The sequence below is a fragment of the Carya illinoinensis genome, chromosome 2 (assembly GCF_018687715.1).
Source record: "Carya illinoinensis cultivar Pawnee chromosome 2, C.illinoinensisPawnee_v1, whole genome shotgun sequence".
NCBI classification, from domain to species: Eukaryota; Viridiplantae; Streptophyta; class Magnoliopsida; order Fagales; family Juglandaceae; genus Carya; species Carya illinoinensis.
In genome coordinates, this window is record NC_056753.1 from 12,374,126 (window position 1) to 12,380,375 (window position 6,250).

Here is a 6,250-nt window from a genome sequence, read left to right on the forward strand (position 1 = left end):
TTGGAACTCAGACTCAACTAAAATTTACTTAATTTAGTCTAATTTTAAACTAAATCTAACATTCAAATATCCAAATTTTAAATCACTAAACTCATTTCAATTCAAAATCTCTTTACATGTGAGACTCACAACTTTTTTCAACTTAATACCTTTTTATATGTGGAATCCACAATCTTTCATCTTCCCATAAATACATATGAAATTCCTAATGTACCCCTGTGTATTCATGAAAGTTTAAAGATTATAATCATATTCTTGAAAGTTTAAAAATTGTAATTATCTTAAAGTTGTATGGATATTTTTGTCTATTAACAATCTTTTTAAAATTCGAATTACGTTCTGCATTATCCAAAAAAGCACGTTTGAGAAAAAGCATCAAAATGATATTTTTCCTCAAATGTACTTTTTAGATTATTTGAGATTACAAGTACTTTAATATGTAACACCTAAATGACCTAATTTTTTCATTAAAGAGCTTTTACAAATATTTAAACACTTTTTAAGAACTCATACCGCAACCCCAAACAGGTCCTAAGAGTTATGAAACCGAATCTCTTTAAATAGAAAGTTTGAAAAGAGTTTCAATTGAGATAGGACTCTGCTGACAGTTAGATTTTGTCGCGAAGACATCTCCTAATGGATTGATGACATTTTATGATAACTCTTTCAGCTTCTATTATGGATAAATGCAGATCCTCATGGACTCGAATTTTATAAAAATAACTTATCTAAACAACCTCTAAGACTTCTAGATAAACTCAATATTGTTATAGATAAGTCAATAATTATTTTACATTCATCCAAAATTACAAATATAATGATAAGATAAACTGTGTGATGACCCGCTTTTGAGTGTATTTTCGCTGAAATAATTGTTTTTATTTAATTAATATATTAGTTTATTATTTTAATTTATTTGCGTTTTAAAATTAGTTTTTAATTTATTTGATATTGTGTTTTATTTTTTTAAGTTGTTTTGTGGTTTTTAATCCCTTTTCGGCGGTTTGTTATGTTTTACCGGAGTGAGGATTGAACCTCATTTCTTTTTGCATCTTTTTTTTTCCTTTTTCTCTTTTTCCTTTTTTCTTTTTCCTTTCTTTCCTTTTTCTTTTCTTTTTCTTTTTTCTTCTTTTTCTTTTTCCTTCCTGCTCCCGCGTCCGAACCCCCCCTGATCGGCTCTCTCTCTCTCCTCCCTCTCCCTCACGCCGATACCTTCTCTCTACCGGCCCACCGCCGTCCGGCCACCACTCGGCTCGCCACCGGTCCCATTTTCTTCCCCTCCCTCCGGCGCACCACCCCTCCAAAGCCCACCCCCAACCGGCCGGCCGTTTGGCCGGAAAAGCTCTCCAAAGCCTCCACGGATTTTGCTCCAATCCGCCGCCGTCGCTCCACCTCCGGCCACCACTTCTTCACCACTTCATCACCGACTCCTTGCCGTCCTAACCCACCCATTTCCGGCCTCCAACGACCACCGGAACAGCTCCTACGAGCTTAGTTTCCGATTTGCACTTTCCGGCCATTTCCGGCGATTCCGCCGCCGCCACCCACGGCCGTTCATCACTTCTAATAGCTTCACAACCATCCCTAGACCATTCCCTATCAATTTCGTGTCCTAGTTTGTCCCCGTTCAAAAGTGGGTTTTTCAAACCCACGGCCGCAGTGAATTTTCACTGTGACGTTGCTTTTCCGCCTCCGTTTGCAACGCCGCTTGTTTTCTAAAATTGCCATATAGCGCTGTAAGTATTTTCCAAACCCTATTTTCAGATTTAAATATATATCGCTCATACAATTTATTTATTGTTGTTGGTTGTTGATTCCGGACTGAGTCCGAGGAGTTTCGGGGGTCGGATGGATGGAGGACGGAGTTGCCTGTTTAATTGTTTTATGTTGTTTGATTATTTTATTATGCATTGTTATGGCATTGCATGGTGCATGCACGTGTGTTTGTGGAATTGTGTGAAAAGCCTGTGTATTGGCGTAAGCCGGGATGGGTTATTATCACGAGCCCAAGCCGGGATGGGTTATTATCTCGGTGGAGCTCCTCTGGTCACTCGGGAGCAGAATAAACTGAGTGATGTCTCCTAAGTTGTCGCTAGACGACGGGAGCGGGGGCTAGGGGTTGCTTGGCTACGAACGCGCCGGGCGCGGAACTGGGCATCGCCCTACGCACCGACTCCGTGGCCCTTCGCTGGTGAGGGCTAGAGGATGCTTGGCTATGCACGCGCGGGGCGCGGAACTGGGCATCGCTTGTTGGGTGTCACACGCGTGGTGGTACTCTGCGGTGTGGCACTGGAGCCAGGGTGTGCAGATGACCCTTAGGGGAGGTCATGGTGCACGCGGTTAAAATTGGTTAATGGTTTGAGAGGCCAAATGGGACTTTTGGCGTGGTATTGGGCCAAATAGACTTTTGGCGAGATATTGGGCCAAATGTGACTTTTGGCGTGTTAGTTAGAAAGGTTGTGTGTTTTTTGGGCCAAATGGGTTTTTGGCGTGTGTGGAAAACTGGTGTTTTATGGGCTTTGTGCATTGGGCATGTTTCATGCATCTTGTTTGAGTTTTATGTGTTTTTATCTGGTAGTGTTTAGGTTTTACTTACCTGCGGTACCATTCTTGGTTCCGTAGCTTTTGGTGCAGAGTTAAAGGACGAAGAGGAGGAGGCTGAGCCCGAGGATGCGGCTCCGCCGGGTTGCTGATGCTATGTTTTATATTTGTTTTAAACTGTATTTGTGTTTTTGTAATATTTTATCTATGTACGTTTTAAACAGCTTGTATTACGTTAAGAAAAATTCTGGTACTTAGTTATGACTTTCGTTATCCGCTGCGTGTTCTTTCGTGCACATTTGTTGCCTTTGCACACACTTGGCACCCGTCGATAGGGTGGTGACCCGGGTTGTCACCATCCGGACGTCTCGATTTCCCCGTATTCGGGCGTGGGGATTTGGGGGCGTCACAAACTGTATCATTTAGTCACTTAGTTTTAGCCAAACTCTTGCATTTACAATCTCCTCCTTTGGCGGATTGGTGACAAAACCAGCTTGATGAATGTAAATTTCCTGTAAACATTTCAAACAGCATACCAAGAAAAAACATGCAGAAAATTCAGGAAAATTTAATCAACTACTGACTTAGAAACTCAACTACAGTGTCAAGGTTAATTGCATTCTAATAAAAACATAACCAAATGAAACACAACTGATGTGAACCCCAATCGACTCGCTTTGAGATCCAACAACAATATTGGAAAACAAACCCAAGAACGCCAAACTCAAGTCTATGGATGGAGAATTTAGACCCGTTGAAATCTCGTTCCAAGAACCTAGATTATATTAAAATCTAGACCCAATGAAATCCCGTCTCAAGAACCCAAATTACAAGGAGGAACGCCACAAAGGTTGTGATTTACCTTTGATAAGTTCAAGAGTTCAATTAAGAACACGAGGAGAAAACTCACTCACAATGAAAATTCAATAAAAAATGTCTTACCTCTCAAATGAGGCTACAAGTGCCTTAAATAAACAATTCCCAAAACCCTAAAGGAATAGTGCCGCGGGTACTGTAGCGTGAACAGTGCCGCGCTATAGTAACTTTTAAAACCCTAGTTCACATAAATTAATAACTTTCCAAATATGCCCTTGGCCAAAATACAAGGCCTTCCCAAAAACCCTAGTTCATTAGAAATAAGACATATGGGCTAGACATCTCCCAAGCCCAATTATTCTAGAATAATTCCTTTGACTAATAAAATAAGTCATTTCAATGAAATAAATAAGTCCATGGTCTTTAATAACAATCGGCTCAAGTCGTGTCTTCCATAGCTTGGATCAAGTGGATCAAAACTGGTTCTCATTCTTTCAAGCCCATCATGTGTGTTGGGCTCTTGCTAGTTTCATCCTAATTGGATTGCACCAATTCTTGCATTGCTCCCTTAATCTTCGTGGCTCTTAATCTTGTAATTGATCCTTAAGACTTGATCTGCCTTGGGGCCCATCATTCCCCCTCTCCTCAAAAGGATTCGACCTCGAATCTCCACCTAGATCAAAGGGAAAAAGATTAGTAATATTGAAAATAGCAAACACATGATACATACCTCAAAGATCCACGAGATATGAAATATCATTAATTTTATCAAGAATTTGGAAATGTCCATCCAAGCTACTTCTGTCATCCACAAACAAAAGTATCAGAGTTAAATAATTATGTGGATTAAAATCATAAACAACTTCAAAAGGAGAATATGAAGTAGTAGTATGCAAGGTCCTATTATATGCAAACTCTTTAAATGGCAAACAATCCTCCCAAGTTTTTAAATTCTTATGAAGAACAGTGCATAAGAGCTGAGTATTAGAAACAATACTCCTAGGTACACCATGAAGTCGCACTATCCCCCTGAAAAATAAGTTAGCTATGTTTGTGGTATCATCAATTTTATGACATGGAATGAAATGTGACATTTTGCTAAATCTATGCACAACCACAAAAATAGAATCTCTACCCCTTTTAGTTGTACGCAACCCCAAAACAAAGTCTATAGATATGCCTACCAATGGTTTACTAGGAACGGGTAAAGGTGTATACAACCAATGTGGCAAAACCTTAGACTTGGCCTTCCTACATGTAATGCACATGCCACAAATGCAATTGACGTCTCTTTTCATCTTAGGCCAAAAGAAATGTTCATCCAATAATTCAATGAAAGACAAATGAGAAAGTATTTTCACTCTAAACAACTCACGTATAAGACTAGTAGGCACACAAAGTATTTTCACTCTAAACAAGTACCAATATAGTCTATATAAATAAGAAAACGATGCTTTCTTACGTACTCCATACACACTAGCCAAGCCATCATCATTAACAAACAAGGTCTTATCATATTCAAGTCTCAATAACTTTGCATCCAAAATAAAGATAAGGACATACCTTCTTGATAATGCATCAAACAGAAGATTTTCCTTACCATGTGTATATTTGATTTCATGAGGAAAAGTCTCAATACATTCCTCCCACTTAGCATGCATTCTAGTCAACAACTTACCTTGTCCCTTCAAGTGTATCAAGGACTCATGTTCTTGAAAGAGAGGTCGGTTAGTAATTGTCGCACCCGGCACAAAATCAATATAATGCTCTATCTCTCTAATAGGTGGAAATCCACTAAACACACCAGTAGGAATCATGATCTTATATCCCTGCAACAAAGAAACAACAATACTAGGCAAAGGTACGTTAAGTTCGTTAGTATTAAAACTTGCCTTAGCATAAAAACTCACTTTTCTTTTTGTTTTCCTTTCATTTTCTGCACTATCTCTTCTCTTTTCACTCTCTCTTTTTTCTTCAGTCTCTTTACTCTTTTCACTCTCCTTTTTCTTTTCACTTTCTTTTTCCTTTTCACTCTCTATTTCCTTTTCACTCTCTGTTTTTTCTTCACTCTCTCCTTCTCTTGAAGTTTTGGCCTCACTATTTCTTCTTTTCTCAATCTCATTTTCACTCTTTCTTTTTTCATCAATCTCACTTTCTCTCTGTTTTTTTTTTTATCAACTTCACTTTCTTTCTTTCTTTTTTGATCGACCTCACTTTTCAACTTGAGTTGGTCCTCATGGACCTGTGTTGGAGTTAAAGGAGCAAGTTTGATTCTGTTTCCATCCTTTTCAAAGCTGTACATGTTTCTAAACCCATCATAGATCACTCTCCTATCACACTGCCACGGCCTCCCCAACAAAATATGGCCAATATGCATAGGCACTACATCACAAAGTACCTCATCCTTGTACCTCCCAATTGAAAAAGAAACTAGCACTTGCTTATTTATTTTAACCTCCCCACAATCATTCAACCACTGCAACTTGTATGGTCTAGGGTGTTTCAAAGTAGGTAAATTCAATTTCTCAACTAAAGTAGTGCTAGCAACATTAGTACAACTCCCTCCATCAATAATCATACTACATACCTTGTTGTTGATGTGGCATCTAGTACGAAAAATGTTTTCTCTTTGCTGCTCTATACCATCCATCTTAAATTCTGTATTGGGAGCACGCCTAACAACAAGAGACTCGCCATATTCTTCATTCTTATTGTACCTATTCTCAATACTAGGCTCACGTCTCCTCCTATCTCTCCCACTTTGCAAATTTCTAATCAATGCACCTTGTTGTTCCATCTTATCCCTCACTTCCCCCAACTTCAAATTTAACCTTTCAAATTTTTGTTGCATGGACTGCAACAAAAAGAATGAATTGTCTGACATCCCCTTTAG